Genomic DNA, 19010 nt, shown 5'->3' on the forward strand with positions numbered 1-19010 from the left:
GGTCCAGCCCTTACTCAAGGGAAGGAATTACACAAGGGTGTAACTACCAGAATGCAGGAATTATTGGAAGCCCTGTTAAACGTTGTCTACTGCAAGCAGTGTTTACTGTGAGCCATCAGCATCAGAATCATTGGGAGCATCTGAAAATACAGATTCCCCATCCCCTCCACCCCAGTTCCTATCAGATTAGCATCTCCAGGGTGTACACTAGAAATTTGCCCTGACTGTCCCTGTTGACTCAACTCTGAGAGTTGGAGTCCCAGGTAAGTAAATTGACATTCCCAGATCAGTGCCAACTTGGATTAGCTGAAAAAGCTTTGCCACAGGGCCTTGGAAGACGGGTAATGGGATCCAGAGCCATAATTTGGGAAAGAAGGACAAGCAGTGTTGAAACAGGACAAGAGAATGGAAGAAAGATGTATCCTGGCCTTTGAGGTTCTTAAATGTGTGCTTATTTAATTAAAAATGTGATAAGTGTAAAGTATAGGGTGATGGGAAAGCATACATCAGGGGGAATCTAACCTCGCTTAGGAGTCAGGAAAGTCTTCTCCAGATTTCGAGTTCAATCTTTAAATTGAAACTAGAAACCCTGGTGGGAGTTAGCCTGATGAGGAGGAGGGAAGATGAAAGGTATTAGGTGATAGGAATAGTGTGTGATGAAGGCCTAGAGGCAGGCTCTTCTCTAGTATGAAATGCTTAGTTTGCGAGATGGAGCAAGGAATATAATCCAGTTGTTTTGTCACCCCTTCAATCAGTCAGTAAATATATCGACTAACAAATTAGTACCCTACAGTTGAAGAGAGATGATGATACTCTGTTTGGAATGAAGAACCCAAGATGAGAGCTGATTTTGAAGCTCTAAAGTATCTATGAAGGGACCTCAAAGAAATCTATACTTTAGCCATAACTAATGGCTAGCACTGAAGGTTCCTGCATCCTAAATCTCTCCTTTAATTACACTGCAAATCTCTTCAATCTTTGTGTGTATAATTGGGCATTTGTAGATAAACTCATATTGTACCAAAAGAAAAAGTCTGAAATAATCCGTAATTTTTATGTTATACTTTCTGGGCACTGGGGTTTTGGAGGTTTTTGTCTTTTTTGCTTAATTAATTTTTCTACAATAATTGCTAATAGAAGCTAATATTTATTTAGTAGTTACTATAGTCAAGCACTGTTTTAAGTGCTTTATGTATATAAACTCACTTACTCCTCACAACAACCCTTGAAGATGGATACCACCATTATCTTCTAAAGGTGACAAACAGGTACAGAGAGTTTGTGTAATTTGCCCCAGGGCCACATAGATTATAAATGGAAGAGTTGAGATTTATAACTTTTTTTTCTTGCATGGGCAGGCACTGGGCATTGAACCCAGGCCTCTGAAGAGTTGAGATTTAAATCCAGGCATCCACGTGTATGTCTATGTTCTGGGGGAAATGGAATAGTGCACTCCATTCTACTCTGTCTCTCCCGTGCTACTGGATAAAATACACAGAGCACCTGAGATCTGTGTATAGTAGAAGGTAATAGGGGGAAAGAAACCAGAATTTAAGGTTCCTCTAAGCCAACAAGTTTACTATTTCCCCCCATTTGGTATTACCTGCTTGGATTCAAAGGTAGCCCACAGCCTGGAAGTGTATATGAAATGCCAGCTGAAAGAGCTTGGAGCGAACCTCAGCCTACATTCAGGTCAGAGAAACAGAAAATGAGATTCTTAAGGGCCAAATTGTGGGGTAAATCCCCTGGTTTTTTGTCTGTTTGTTTTTTGTTTTGTTCTGTTTTTCTTATTCCCTTCTTTTTTGCCTCCTTCCCCAGTCAGTAGCACTGCGGTGGTGACAACAGCGGCCCAGTGACCGCAACAGTGCAGGGCAGGTGCTTAAACTCTTTTTTTTTCTGGTTTATTTATTTTTAAAAATTTATTAATTAAAAAAAATTAAGAACAAACAAAAACATTAACATAATAATTCCATTCTACATATATATTCAGTTATTCTCAATATCATCACATAGTTGCATATTCATCATTTCTTAGAATATTTATGGTGCTTAAACTCTTGAGGGAGGGGAACGCTTCTCTCTCATGAGAGGAACAGTAGTTCCAAGAATGTGGGACAGATCCTCTCTGCTTTTTTTTTGTTTATACTTGGCCCTAGTCACACATATTTAGTGGGAAGTGCACTGCAGAGAAGGGAAACTTAAAGCCCCAACTTTCTGGCCAAATGTCTGGGAAGGAAGGCCTTGGGGAACCAGAAAGTGTCAGAGAATAGAGGGAAATCAACAGAACTCCATGAATTGTGAATGAACTCATGGGCTCAACTTTGAACTGTTCTGACCCTAAACAGCACACCTAAGACTTTGTGAAATCAACTACAGGTTATGCTACTGCCTAGTTCTTGGACTAGCCACCAGGGCACACAGGTAGGACGGATCCAAATAATGCTGTAAACACTGAAAGTTAAACTGACATTGAAACCCCAGTACACAAAAAGCAGATCGAAATTTGCTACTTGAACTAAACCTGGTTGATTGCCTGCTCAAACAAAATCAGCATTTTCCTTATGATTTCAACAAGACCCAGAATCTCAAACAATTTTCAGCATATCCAGGACATAATCTAAAGTTACTCAGTATATAAAGAACTGTCTGGGGAAACAACAACCTCAAGATGACAAAGATGTTGGCATTTAAAGCAAAGGCTTCAAAGCAGCTGGTATAACCATGCTGCCAGAAGAAAGGGAGAACATTCTTGAAACAAGTGGGAAGATAGGAAGTCTGAGTAAAGAAATGGAAACTATAAAGAACCAAATGGAAATTTTAGGACTAAGAAGTACAATACCAAAATAAAAAATTCACTGTCTGGGCTTAAAAGCAGAATGGAGATTATAAGAATCACTGAATTTGAAGATAGATCAATATAAATCTTCCTATCTGAAAAAGAGAAAATGTTTCAAAACTGAATAGAACTTTAGGGACCTGTGGGACAATACCAAAAAGTTTATCATTTGTGCCATCAGGTTCTCAGAGAGGCGAAAAAGGCTATGGAACAGAAAACATCTAAAGAAATCATAGCTGAAAACTTCCCAAGTTAGGTGAAAGACAACAGATTCAAGAAGCTTACTGAACAGCAGACAGGATACAGTCAGAGAAGTGCATGCCCAACACATCATAATCAAACTGCTGAAAACTAAAGACAGATCCTAAGAGCATCTTGAGAAAAACAATGCATTTCATAAAGAAAAACTCGAGTGATTACAGATTTCTCACCAGAAACTAAGGAAGCCAAAAGGGTGTGCAATAATATTCTTGGGTGAAGGAAAAATAAGATTTTGTTAACCAGCAGTACTGCTAAAGAAAGTTCTTCAGACAGAAAAGAAATTATAGGAGAAATTGGGAACATGAGGAATGAAGGAAGAGAACAGAAGTGGTAAATAGACCCTTCTTATGTTATTTAAAGTATGTATGACAGTTGAAAGTAGAAATTATGACACTGTCTTATGGGGTTTTCAGTATTTGTAGATTTAATGCACATGGCAACCACAAAATAAGGAGAGAAAAGTATAAAGGGACCTATATTGTGATAAAATGCAAATTCTAAGTAGATTATTAAAAGTTTGGATTTTGTGATCTCCAGAGGTGGGGTTGGCAAACCATAGTCTGCTGGCAAAATCTAGCTCATTGCCTGGCTTTGAAAATCAAATTTTATTGGAACAGTCATACCTCATTTGTTTACATATTATCTATGCCTGCTTGTGCACTACAGCAACAAGAGTTGAGTGTTGCAGCAGACACTGTATGAATCACAAAGCCCAGCATATTTAATATGTGGCCCTTTATTTAAAAAGCTTCACAGTCCCTGCCCTAGAGCAACCACTTGAAAAAAAAGAAAAAGAATGAAAATGAAGAAAAAAATAGATAAATTAAAATGGAATTCTAAATGCAATATAAACCCAAAGAAGGCTGGAAAGGGGAAACAGGAATTACAAACACAAAACAAATAATAAAATGATAGAAATCCAGACGTATCATTAATTATATTAAATGTCAGTGGCCTGACCACACCTGTTAAAAGACAAAGATTATTAGAATTATGGAAAAAAAAAGATCCAACCAAACAGAAAATACTTTTAAGTATGATATAGGTGTGTTAAAAGTAAAAGAATGGAAAAACAAAAACACTAATTAAAACTGAAGTGGCTCTAGAAAAATCAGAGTCAGAGCAAAAAAATGATCATGGGTATTACATAATGATAAAAGGCTCAGTTTTCTAAGAAGACATTCTAAATGTGCATGCGTCATACATTTTCAGAGTACAAAAACAAAAGCTGACAGAAAAATGGAGAAATCCATAATTATATTTGAAAAATATCAAACTCCTCTCTTAGTAATCAACAGAAGTAAACAAAATCGTGTATATAGAAGAACTGAACAATGTCATCATGGAATCTAATTGACATTTTTTTTTTTTTAACATGGGCAGGCACCAGGAATTGAACCCGGGTCCTTGGGCATGGCAGGCAAGCATTCTTGCCTGCTGAGCCACTGTGGCCCACCCTTTAATTGACATCTTTAAAACACTTTTTATTGTATAATATAAAGTATATACAAAGCAAAGAAAGAAAAAAGCAATAGTTGTCAAATCACTTTTCAACAAGTAATCACAGGACAGATCCCAGAGTTTGTCATGGTCTACCATACCATCATCTCGGATTTTTCCTTCTAGCTGCTCCAGAATATAGGAGGCTAAAAGGAATATATATATATATATATATATATTTATCATCACAATCAACTTTTTCTTTTTGGTGAAAAATAGCTATATACAAAAAAGCAATAAATTCAAAGCAGAGTACAACAATTAGTTGTAGAACAGATTTCAGTGTTTGGTATGGGTTACAATTCCACAACTTTAGGTTTTTATTTCTAGCTGCTCTAAGATACTGGAGACTAAAAGAAATATCAGTTTAATGATTCAGCAGTAATATTTGTTTGTTAAACCCTACCCTCTCTGTATAACTCCACCACCATTTTTATCTTTCTATCCCTTTCTCCCTTTCTTCAGTGGTATTTTGGCTATGCCCATTCTAACTTTTTCTTGATAGAAGGGGCTATCAATAATATGGGGTAGGGAGATGGAACTAGCTGATGTTTTGAAGAGGCTTGGGTCCTCTAGGTTTCAGGACTTACCTGGTCCAGGGACCCATCTGGAGGTTGTAGGTTTCAGGAAAGTTACTCTAGTGCCTGGAACCTTTGTAGAATCTTATTTATTGCCCTAGGTGTACTTTAGGGTTGACAGGAATGGTTTTGGTTGGGGGTTGGCAAGTTATGATAGGTAGCAATGTCTAACTGAAGCTTGCGTAAAAGTGACCTCCACAGTAGCCTCTCAGCTCTGTTTGCACTCTCTCAACCACTGACAGTTTATTAGTTACACATCTTTTCCCCCTTTTGGTCGAGATGGAATTGTTGACCCCACAGAGCCAGGGCCAGAGTCATCTCTGGGAGTCTGTCCCATGCTGCCAGTAAGACTTTCACCCCTGGATTTCATATCCTATGTAGTGGGGAGTGGTTTCCCTTACAGTGTTGGGCTTAATGGAAGGCCATATCTGAGCAACAAAAGAGGTCCTCCAGAAGTAACTCTTAGGCATACCTATAGGTAGGCTAAGCTTCTCCACTACCTACATAAGCTTCACAAAAGTAAGCCTCAAGATCAAGGGCTTGGCCTATTGATTTGGTTGTCCTTAATGTTTGACCCAGTATCAGGATTCTCTGATGGCAAAGTTTAATAGTACCGCATTTTTTCTCCCCATCCCTCAAGGGGCTTTGCCAATAGTTTTTGATTATCTGTTTGATGTTTTCTAGGATGTATTTGTCATTACATTAAACTATACAGGATTAAAGGACTTCTTTCTTATTCTGGGCTCCCTGTGCTTCACTTGTTCAAATGAGCTACCCAGACAGGTTAACTGGCATTTATAAAACACTCTTCTCAAACCACAAAATACACATATTTTCAAGTACATATGGAAGAGTCATTAAGATAGACTGTATCTTTGGTCATAAAACAAACCTCAACCAATTTTTAAGAATTAAAATCATACAAGGTAGGTTTTCTGACCGTATGTGTGATAAGCTAGAAATCAGTTACAGAAAGATAAGAGGGAAATCTCCAAACACTTGGAAACTAAACATTACAGTTCTCAAGAATCCGTGGATCAAATAGGAAGTCTCAAGAGAAATTAGAAAATATTGTGAACTTAACAAAAACAAAAATACAAAATATGAAAGTATAAAGAAAATTTTAAAAAAATGAAAGTATATGAGATTCAGTTAAAGCAGTGCTTAGAAAAAGAGTTATAGCATCAAATGCTTATATTAGAAAAGAAAAAGATCTCAAGCCAGTGGTCTGTACTTCTATTTTAAGGAAGTAGATAAAGAGGAAAATAAACTCAAAGTGAACAAGAGGAAATAATGATAGGAGTAGAAATTAATGAAATTTATAACAGATAAACGATAGAGAAAATCACTGAAACCAAAAATTGATTCATTCAAATGATAGATAAAATTGATAAACCTCTAGCCAGACAGGACAAAAGAAAAAATTTGAAAATGACAAGGCAAATTACCACTATCAGGAATGAAATAGAAGATATCAGCATAGACCCCATGGACGTTAAAATATTAATAAAGGAATACTACAACCAGTTCTATGTATGTAAACTCAACAGTTTTGATGAAATGGACCCATTCCCTGAAAGCCAAAAATTACCAACACCTAAGAAGTAATAGCCTAAAATAACGCTGTCTGTTAGAGAAATTGAACTTACAGTAAAAAATCTTTTGAGGAAGAAATCTCTAGACCCAGATGGTTTCATAAGTGAATTCTACAAACATTTAAAGAAGAAATAATAATTGTTATAAAGCAATCTCTTCCAGAGTGAAATGAGACAAAATAAAGTGCCAATGGCTGAGAGATTTCAAACAGAGTCCAGAAGTTATCCTGGAGGTTATTCTTATGTATTAAGTAGATATCATCTTGTTAGTCAAGATGTAATGGAGAGGCTGGAGGGAACTGCCTGAAAATGTAGAGCTGTGTTCCGGTAGCCGTGTTTCTTGAGGATGATTGAATAATGATACAGCTTTCACAATGTGACTGTGTGATCGTGAAAACCTTGTGTCTGATGCTTCTTTTATCTACCTTGTCAACAGACGAGTAGAACATATGGAATAAAAATAAATAATAGGGGGAACAAATGTTAAAATAAATTTAGTTTGAAATGCTAGTGATCAATGAAAGGGAGGGGTAAGAGGTATGGTATGTATAAATTTTTTTTTCTGTTTTCGTTTTATTTCTTTTTCTGAATAGATGCAAATGTTCCAAGAAATGATCATGATGATGAATATGCAACTATGTGATGATATTGTGAATTACTGATTATATATGTAGAACAGAATGATCAAAAGAGGAATGTTTGCGTTTGTTACATGTTTTTTTGGTATTTGAAAAAATAAAAAGTAAAAAAATAATAATAATAAAATAAAATAAATAATAGTCAACTTCCCCAAGTGGAGAGTTTTGATATTCTCACAGGCAGTGGGGAGAACCAAAGCAATAGGCTGAGCCCCCCATCTTGGGGTTTGTTCATGTGGAACTTAACCCCACAAAGGATAGGCTAAGCCTATTTAAAATTAGGCCTAAGAGTCACCCCCAAGAGAACCTCTTTTGTTGCTCAGATATGGCATCTCTCAGACAACATGACAAGCAAACTCCCTGCCCTCCCCCTCTCTATGTGGAACATGACTCCCAGGGATGTGGACCTTCTTGGCCACATAGGACAGAAATCCTAGAATGAGCTGGGACTCAGCAACAAAGGATTTTCTTCGACCGAAAGGGGGAAGAGAGAAATGAGACAAAATGAAGTGTCAGTGGCTGAGAGATTCCAAACAGAGTCGCGAGGTTATCCTGGAGGTTATTCTTATACATTAAATAGTTATCACCTTTTTAGTTAAGGCGTAACAGAGAGCCTGGTGGGAACTGCCTGAAACTGTAGAGCTGTGTTCTAGTAGCCATGTTTCTTTAAGATGATTGTATAATGATATAGCTTTCACAGTGTGACTGTGTGATTGTGAAAACCTTGTGTCTGATGCTTCTTTTATCTACCTTATGGACAGATGAATAAAACATAGGATTAAAAATAAATAAATAATGGGGGGGATGTTAAAATAAGTTTAGTAGATTGCTAGTGATCGATGAAAGGGAGGGGTAAGGGGTATGGTATATATGAATTTTTTTCTGTTTTCTTTTTATTTCTTTTTCTGAATTGATGCACATGTTCTAAGAAATAATCATGATGATGAATATACAACCATGTGATAAAAAAAGAATAAATAAATAAATAATAAGGGGAACACATTAAAATAAATTTAGTAGATTGAAATGCTAATGATCAATGAAAGGGAGGAGGGGTAAGGAGTATGGTATGTATGAATTTTTTTCTATTTTCTTTTTATTTCTTTTTCTGAATTGATACAAATGTTCTAAGGAATGATCATGATGAGTATAAAGTATATATATATATATATATATATACAATATATATATACAAATATATATATATATATATATATATATACACAAATAAGGAAATTAGTAATTCTTGCTCAGGGTCACAAGGCTGGTTCACAAGACTACTTTCTTGATGCAAAATCCTACATTTCACATCAGAAAGCACACTTTAACCAGTTATTTCTCATGTCATTTCTTCTATAATACATGGAACCTTGACACTCAAGCTCATCTTCCTCAAGGAGAGGAAGCACCTGAGAAGTGGAATTACTAGAAAGGCTGTACTCAAAACTAAAAAAGGGGACCAAAGAAAAAAATGGAATAATTTCCATATTACTCATGTTACAGAACTACCACCTGCCATTTATTACTGCTGAGAAAGAATAAAAAATAAAATCTTTATCTTTTGATTTAAAAAAAAATCTCTTCCAGAAAATAGAAGAGGAAGAAATACTTTCTAGCATATTTGATGATTCAGCATTATACTCTGAGTAAGACAATACAGGAAGTCTGTAGATCAGCATACCTCACGAACATAAATGTGGAAATTCTCAGCAAAATACTAGCAAATTGAATCCCAATATAGATAAAAAATAATGCAGTCTACCAAATTAGGTTTGCGAGGCTATTTCAATATTCAAAAATCAATATAATTCACCATATTAACAGACTAAAGAAAAACAACATGACCATATCAATTGATGTAACAACGCAAGAAAGCATTTAAGAAAACTCAACATCTATTCATGATTAAAAAAAAAAAAAAAAACCTCTGCAAATTACGAGTAGAAGGGAGCTTCCCTAACATAATAAAGGCATTTACAAAAAATCTACAACTAATATACTTTATGATGAAAGACTGAATGCTTCTTCTGTAAAATAAAAAACTAGGCAAGGATTTCTCCTCTTATCACTCTTGTTCAACATCACCCTGGAAGTCCTAGCCAGTGAAATAAGGCAAGGAAAAGAAAAGCATATAGTTTGGAAAAGAAGAAAGTCTTCTCTATTCTCAGTCAATATGATTGCTTATATAGAAAATCCCACAGAGTCTCTCAAAAAATCCTAGGGCGGGCCGCGGTGGCTCAGCGGGCAAGAGTGCTTGCCTGCCATGCCGGAGGACCTCGGTTCGATTCCCGGCCCCAGCCCATGTAAAAAACAAACAAAATATAATAAAACAAGAAAATGTTTAAAGATGTTTCCCTTTCTTCCTCCCTTCCTTCCTTCCATCCTTCCTTCCTTCTCTCTGTCTTTCCTTCCCTTCCTCCTTCTCTAAAAAAAAAAAAAAAAAAAAAAAATCCTAAATTCAGCAAGGTTTCAGGATAAAATATCCACACAGGGCAGGCCACAGTGGCTGAGCAGGCTGAGTTCTCACCTGCCATGCTGGAGACTTAGATTCAATTACCAGTGCCAGCCCATGCAAAAAATATATGTATATGTCAACATACAAAAATCAATATAGATCATACAAAAAACAATAAACAATTGGAAACCAAAAATGTATAAACAGTATCATTTATAAGATTAAAAAAGAAACCACCCCAAAACAGCTCAGGTATGAATGTAATAAAAACATGTGATGGTCTAAGCCCAACTCTGCAAGTGCACCCATTGACCTCCCCCTTATGTAGTACATGACATCCAGGCATGAAAGTCTCCCTGACAGCGTGGGAGATGAACCCCAGGGATGAGCCTGGACCTTGCACCATGAGATCAACAATGCCATCCTGACCAAAGGGGAGAAAAGTGTAAGAAGGTATCAGCTGAGAGAGGTTCAAATAGAATCGAGAGGCTACACTGGAGGCACTCTTACACATGCTCAGTTAGACATTGCTACCTATCGTAACTTGCCAAACCCCAACCAAAACCATTCCTGCCAATCCTAAAGAATACCTAGGGCGTTATATAAAATTCTACAAAGGTTGCATGCACTAGGGTAACTTTCCAGAAACCTACAACCTTCAAATGGGTCCCTTCAAATGGCCAGATGAGTCCTGAAATACAGAGCGGCCAGCCCTTCCAGAACATCCGCTAGTTCCATCCCCCATCCCATATTATCAACAGTCCCTTCCAACATGAGAATAGAATGGGCATAGCCCAAATACCACTAAAGATTGAGAGAAAGATCAAAGGTGAAGGTGGAGTTATACGGAGAAGGTAGGGTTTAACAAATGAGTATGAGTGCTAAATCATTATACTGATATCTCCTTAAGCTTCCAGTACCTTAGAGCAGCTAGAAATAAAAACCTCAAGTTGTGGAATTGTAACCCATACCAAAGTCTGAAGTCTGTTCTATAACTAATTGTTGTGATGTACTTTGAAACTTATTGCTTTTATGTATATATGTTATTTAAAGAGAAGGAATATAACAGAGAAGATAGGATTTAACAGATGAATATGACTGCTGAATCATTATATTGATATATCTGTTGGTCTCCAGTGTCTTGGAGCAGCTAAAAGAAAAAAAAGCAAAAAATTGTGGAACTGTAACCCATACCAAACTTTAAAATCTGTTCAATAACTACTTGTTAAAATGTACTTGGAAATTTATTGCTTTTTTGTATATATATGTTGTATTTCACAATTTAAAAAGTTAAAAAAAAGTAAACAAAATAAATGGGAAAGGTACTGAAAAAAAAAACCATGACAGATCTGTATACTAAAAGCGACAACACACCGATAAAAAAATCAAAGATGCATAGCCAAAGAGACATACTATGTTCATGTATTAGAAGACTCAATATAGTTGTCAATTTTTCTCAAATATAGATTTAACACAATTCCAATTAAATTTCCAGAAGCATTTTTTTTGTAGATTCAGACAAGCTAATTATAAAATGTGTATGGAAAGACAAAGGATGTAGAGTAGCCAAAAGAATTTTGAAAAGAATAAAGTTGGAGAATTCTAGTACCCAATTTAAAAAATTACTTTAAGGCTACAGTAATCAAAACATATGGTGTTGATAAAGGGATATACTCATAAATCAGTAGACCTAAATAGAGTACAGAAGTATATCCACATGAATATGGATAATTTACTTTTGACAAAAGTGCAAAAAACTATAGCACAATAATAATAACTATATCGAATGAAGCTGAATGTGAGTATGGTTGAGGGAGAAGGGCTGCGGCATGTATGAAACCAGAAGGAAAGACAGAGGATAATACTGAGATGGTATGATTTAGGAATGCCTAGCAGGGACAATGATGGTAATTAAATGTACAAATATAAGAATGTTTTTGCATGAGGGAAAGCAAATGAATGTCGATTTTGCAAGGTGTCGAAAATAGGGTGGTATACAGGAAAAGGTATAATCAATGCCCTCCAGCTAGAGTCTGTAGTGGACAATAACATTGTAATATGCTTCCACTGAATGGAACAAAGACAACATGCCAAAACTAAATGTCAACAAGTGGGGGATATGGGGGAGGGGCATGGGATTCTTTGCAGAAGAAAAGGAAATGTCTTCATATAGATTGTAGTGGCAAAGGTGTGGTTATATGATTATACCAGGAACCACTGATTTTTTACTTATGTTGGATTGTATTATGTGTGAATAAAACTGTTTAAGAATGAACAGAGAGGGGGGTATGAGGGTAGCTCAGTGGTAGAATTCTCGCCTGCAAGGCAGGAAACCCAGTTTTGATTCCCAGCCCATGCACTTCCAAAAAAACACAAGCAAACCAATAACAACAAAAAGCAAATAAAATTCAACATATGGTGCTGCAATAACAGGCCACTCACATGGAAAAGGAATGAAATATGACCCTACCATATAGCATACAAAAAAATAAAAAAGAACAGAGAGAAACAAGTGCTGGAGAAAATGTGGGGAAAGAAATGTACCTATTCACTGTTGGAAGGAAAGCTGAGAGGTGCAGCCCCTCTGGAGGGCAGTGTGGTGGTTCTACAGGAGGCTAGGGGTAGGGTTGCCGCATGATCTTGCAAACCCATTGCTGGATATATACCTAGAGGAACTGAGAATGGGGGCATAAATAGACATTTGCACACTGGTGTTTATGGTGGCAGTGTTTGATTTGCAATGGATGGAGGTGGCCTAAGGGTATAACAACTGAGGAATGGAAGGTGGAACAGTGATGGATATATATACAACGGACTAATGAAAGGCTCCAAGGAGGAAAGAAGTTGTGAGGCATGCAACTAGGTGAATGAAGTTTAAAGATAGCATGTTGAATGTAATGTCAGAGATAAAAAGGCAAATATTTTCATACCTCACTCATATGGACTAATTAAAATATACAAACTCGGAGAACTGAAAACGGGTCATCAGGTTGAGGCCTATTGTAAAGGGTCCTAGATTGTAAGCTCTTACAGCAGTCACATCTATTTTGGAGTTGTAACTGTTATTTCTAAATTTTGAGATACTGAGCTATTTGTGTATAACCTGATTGCTCCCGGAAACTCTGGGTATTTATGTGACTGAGACTCAGAGTTAGAGCTCTGAAGTTATGAAAGTCAGCATTACCCCATAAAGCAACTGTTTAAAAAGTTGGAAAAGTGATCAGACCTTGACTAGAGATATGAAGGAAGCTGATCTGGATAGGACTAAGGTAAATCAGAATACAGAGTAAAGGGTGATATGGTCTGTATTTTAAAACTTCAACTTCTGTGTAAGACCAAAGGGAGAGATGTTTGGTGCAAAACTTGTATTTTGGGTAGCACATTACATAATTTAACATGAATGGTCAGTTTAGTTGAACATCGTACATGGAATCTTGAATAGGACATGAGATCTTGTTGGTTTGTACAGGTTAGTGTGATGCCCTGATACATCCCAGAGTAATTTGGGCAGAGAATAAAAAAGTATTTGCAAAGTCCCCTTGGTGGACTGAATATACATGTGAAAAAATAAAAGAACTTTGACCTAACCTCACACCTTATACAAAATTTAATTCGAAACAGACCACAGGTGTAAATATAAAATATACAACTATTTGGGAAGGGATGAGAGTTAAGGGGAGTTTTGGGTTTTCTCTGTGGTGTAAATAATATCTATTATTTTCCTCTTTGGAGCAATGAAAATTGTCTAACATTGAGAGTGACAATTGTACAAATAAGCAAGGATACTGTGAGACATTTTATTTTGGATAGAATATAGGCCATGTGAATATATTTCAACAAAATTTGCAGATTCAAAATAAATAAGAAAACAGAAAGATTCAAGTGCTAGAGAAAATCTGGAGAAAGTGGTATACCTATTCAGTGTTGGTAGGGTAGCAGAATAGGGAGCCCCTCTGGAGAGCATACTGGCGGATCCACAGGAGGCTAGATATAGGGTCGCCATTTCATCAGGCAATCCCATTACTAGGAATATACTCAGAAGAACTGAAAGCAGGGACTTGAATAGACATTTGCAACTAATGTTTATGGTGGCATTATTCACAATAGCCAATGGATGGAGGTGGCTGAAGGGTACATGGACTAAGGAGAGGAAGGGTGAACTGTGGTGTATACATTTGATGGAATATTGTGCAGCTACAGAGAGGAATGAAGTCATGAGGCCTGCAACGAAATGAATGAACTCTGAGGACATTATGTTGAGCAAAATAAGCTAGAAACAGAGGACAAATATTGAATGGTCTCATTTAGAAAATGCTTATAAGAAAATTAGGGCCTACTGGAGCCTGCTTATGCAGAAAAAACAAACAAACAAAAAAAACCTTCCTTTCAAACATCCCTAAAGAGAGGGATAGAAAGATCAAAGATGATGGTGGAGTTATATAGAGAAGATAGGACTAAACAAATGAATATGAATCCTGAATCATTAAATTGATATCTCTTTAGGTCTTCAGTATCTTAGAGCAGCTAGAAGTAAAAGCCTAAAATTGTGGAATTGTAACCCATGTCAAACTCTGAAATATGTTCTACAACTAATTGTGGTGCTGTGCCTTGAAATTTATTCCTTTTTTGTATATACGTTATCTTTCACAAAAAAAATGAAGGAAAAAAAGTTGATTGTGATGATAAAAAAAATATTTAAGCCTTCTAGCCTTCTACACCCTGGAGCAGCTAGAAGGAAAAATCTGAGAGAATCATATGGTAGCCCATGACAAACTCTGGGATCTGCCCTGTAACTACTTGTTGAAGAGTACTTTGAAAACTATTGCTTTTTTAATTCTTTGCTTTGTATATTTGTTATACTATACAATAAAAAAGTTAAAAAAAAAAAAAAAAGAAAATTAGGGACTATATTGTTAGCTCTTACAGCAGTCACATTTATTCCTGAGTTTTAAGTGATATCTCTAAATTCTGACATACTGTGCTCAATGTGTATAACCTGGTATTTCCCTGGAACTTTGGGTACTTGTGTGACAGCTAAGACTCAAGAGTTAGAGTTCTGCGGCTCTGAAAGTCAGCATTATTCCCTAAAGCAACTGTGTAAGAAGCAAAAAAATAGATCAGACACTTCAAATAGAAATACGAATAAAGCTGATCTGGTTGGGACTAAGGTAAATCAGTATACAAGGTAAAGTACAATAGTGTCTCTATTCTAAAACTTCACTTTCTATGTGAGTTTGAAGGAAGAGATGTTTATTTTGTCCAAAATTTAAACTTTCTGTAGCACATACTCTAACTTAACCTGTCTGGCCAGTTCATTTAAACAACCTAAACACATGGAGCCTAGAATAGGGAGTGAGATCTTGTAATTCTGCATAGCTTGATGTAATTAATACCCTGATGCATTCCAGAGTACACTGGGCAGATAATAAAAAGTATTTGCAAATTCTCTTGAGGACTAGAGAAAAAAAAATGGAACTATTAAATTTCTCCACCTAGGAAATTCCTGATATTCTCTTAAGCATTAGGGACTCCCAAGTTAATAGGCCAAGTCCTAAGTCTGAGACTGGCTCTTATGAAATTCATTTCTATAACAGGGAAGATAAGCCTACCTATAATTATGTCTTAAGGGTCACTTCCAGAAAACCTCTTTTGTTGCTTAGATGTGGCCTCTCTCTAAGCTCAACTCTGCAAGTAAATTCATTGCTTTTTCCCCTATGTGGGACATGACTGCCAGGGGTCTAAGTCTTCCTGGCAACATGGGTCATGACTCCCAGGGATGAGCCTGACCCTAGCCTCGTGAAAGTGACAATACCTTTTTGATCAAAAGGGGGGAAAGAAATGGAAAAAAAGCAGGGGGAGGGGGGGGGTAAGAAATGTAACAAAATAACATTGCAGTAACTAAGAGGTTTCAGAATCAAGCAGCTATTCTGGACGTTACTCTCATACAAGCTTTGAGTAGATATTGCAAATTGCCATGGTATGCTAAGCCCCAACCAACAGTATTCCTGAAAGGGAAAAATATTTGCAAATCTCTATCTGACAAAGGACTTGTAACCAGATTATATAAAGAACTCTTGAATTCAACAGTAAGAAAACCCAATTGAAAAAAAAAAGGTGGGGGGTAGGGGCACCAAAGACTTGAACAGACACTTGATCAGAGAGGACATAACATCTGTATCTATTATCCATTAGGGAAATACAAATTAAAACCTCTATGAGATACCACTACACATTTATTAGAATGGCTAAAATTTTAAAAGTTGAAAATACCAAGTGCTCTCAAGGATTTGAAGCATTTGAAACTCTCTTACATTGCTGGTAGGAATGCAAAATGGTGCAACCACTCTGGAAAACTGACAGTTGCTTGTTACACTTATTAGCGATCTCACTCCTAGCTATTTTCCCCATGTAAATGAAAACTTATCTTTTGTCTCAATCTTGATTTTGATTCCTGTCATTCGCTGTGCTGCTTGATGATGTGATGTTGAACAAGTCACTTCACCTCTGTTTGTTTATAAGGAGTAAAATAAGGGAGGGGCTTGGATGGCATATATTAATTGCTGTTAAACTACACCATCATTTGGGGAGATTTTAAAATCTCAGATTCCTGCCCTTTCTCCAACCTCCAGAGAGTCTGCTGTAGTAGGTGTGGGTGGTTATTCTGATCTCTTGCCACTTTTGGTAACTGCCAGAGAGGTGACTCCTAAGGTCTCTACCTCTGAAATTATATTATATACTAGGTTTGCTTAAATTAAGGGCCATCTGTATTGAGAGTCATTTTCTGTTCTTCTGTGCCAGTTCTCTGCGAATTGGGAATTCCCCCACCTCAAATCCAGTTCACCAGTAATTTTCTAATTTTTACTTTAATCAAACTATTTCCCTCCTCAGTGCTACCTTGACCTTTCCCAAGATGTTTCTGCTCCCTATTTTAGAGATTCAATTCCCTGCCCTACGGCTCTTTCCCAGGCCCCCTGTTCTCCCCCACCTCCACCCCCACTCCAGCTTATGTGTCCAAATGTCCTAGCTCCAGACCTCTCAAACACGTGGTTCTACTGGCTGGAGAACACTAACAGCTTGGAGATGATTGCCAGAACCTGTAAGCTCTCCAGGTGGTGTGACAGAGATGAGGAGGACAAGATAGGTGCTGGCAGAAACCAGGGGCAGCTCCCTATTCCCATCTGAAAGACATGGTGTTCAGGAGATAGAAAAGCATCTTGAAGGGCAGAGAAGGGGTGAAGAACTTTGAATGCTAACCCAACTAATCTCATCTCTGGGACAGTCCAGAGGTCTGAGCCCAGAGGGAATGGGGAGTCTTCTACCAGTACTGCCTACCTCTCCTGGTCCCCCTTAGAGAGAACTTCTAAGGCTGGGAAGCCTCAGAGCCTTCACTTCTCCATAGGGGACTAGCGGCCCCATCCTTTACAGTTCTGCCAGCTGTCTGCATCCTAGGCCCATGATGGTGCCCTTTCCTCAAGCTGTGCCAGCTCATGCACCTACCTCGGACTCTCCCCAAGGATGGTTCCTTAAGAGAACCAGCAAAACAAGGTCTACTGTTATTTCTCTTACCTCCCAGTGCTTCCTAGGCCTCACTGCCTCCACTTTTACCTCCCTCTCCTAGTATAGCCTCACCTGTTTCCCACCCCTCCCACCTGAAGACCTGGTCAGAGGTGAAAGCTGCTGTCTTCTTAGTTCTAGCCCAATTAGAATGGACCAGAGAGAAGAGATCCTTGCTGCTCCCTCAACTCCTGGATTCCTAGAGCTGGGAGCATAAAGGTAGGACAGTATTGTATTAAGTGGACTTGGAATATGTGGGCTGAGAGTCCAGACCATTGGGTTCTTATTGTAGGCCAGCTCTTGGTTCTCTGGGTGACCTATTAATATAGATTGGGCATTGGGTAGGGGATAGGGTAAGAACGGGTGTTACTGGGATCTGGTGCCCCTTATTACAATAGAAGAGAAAAATAATCCCATCTGCTAGCTGGTCAGAGTGGCCCCAAACATGTTTCTACTTGTTGGTCTGTGGGGCTAAGACATGGAGAGGGTGAAAGATGGCAGGCAGTTTGAATGGGAGAGTGGAGGGTTGATACCATGATTTAAGGCCAATAAAATGGCTTCCAGGTTATCCCTAGAAGTATTTCAGGAGTCCTGGGGATGGAGCTGGGGAGTAAGTCACCACCAGAAAGCACTGAAGAAGCAAGGCAGGTACAGAGTAATTGGGAGAAATCTGAGGAATCCCTTGCCTTAATATAGCTGTCATTTATGTCCCGTAATTACAAAATGCTTTCTCTGCACAACTCATTTTTCACAGTACTGGGGTATAATCCATGTTCCTGTTGCCACTAGCACCTATAAGTCCTATTTTGCATAGCAGGGAGAAACTGTTGTCTCAAAAAGTTAAGAAACTTTCCCAGGGTCATAGCAACAAAATAGCAGAGCCAGGTCTTGCTGTCTGAACTCTTCTCTACTCTCCTGCTTAGTCTCCCACCAGTACCAGTCTCCTCCAACCTATAATTCCCTGGGGTAGGGAAAATCATCTAAGGGAGTGTGACCATGTCGTCTGTGCATCTGTTGGACTGAGGGCAGAAGGGGTGGCTGTTGTGTAGGAGGCTGGGCCCAGATGGAGCACTAACAAGAGAAATGTCAGTGTCCCTTCCAAGAATTCCTTTCCCATCTCTGCTCCCTGGCCCTCACCCATGGGTAAACAGGCCATGCAGCACCAGGAGGCTGGTTCTTGAGCATCTCACTGCATGACTGCTAACACCTCACATCCCATAGCAATTCCCTGCTGAGGACTAGTCATAGATGGTCTTCATCCTAGAGATGGAGCAGGGGTGAAAATTAGCTCCTGTGCCTGAAAGCCAGGAGCCAAATGAGAGCTTGTGAAACACTTGACTGCCTCACCTAGACTGAAATCAGGGTAGCCCTTGCCCTGCTCCAGCCCTGACTCAGAGCTACACCCACGAGTGTGGGCACTCCAACTGAAATCCAGGTTGAGGGTTGGTGTGAATTGCAGCCTGAGACTTTGTAGCTAGAAGGAACAGACCTGAGGTACAGAGAAGGAAATGACCTACCCCAGACCACAGGGCTAGGTAAGTGGCAGAGCTGAGCTGAGTTGCTTCTTTGCCCCCAGGACTCTTTTCACCTTGC

Source organism: Tamandua tetradactyla, chromosome 7 (genome assembly GCF_023851605.1).
Source record: "Tamandua tetradactyla isolate mTamTet1 chromosome 7, mTamTet1.pri, whole genome shotgun sequence".
Lineage (NCBI taxonomy): Eukaryota > Metazoa > Chordata > Mammalia > Pilosa > Myrmecophagidae > Tamandua > Tamandua tetradactyla.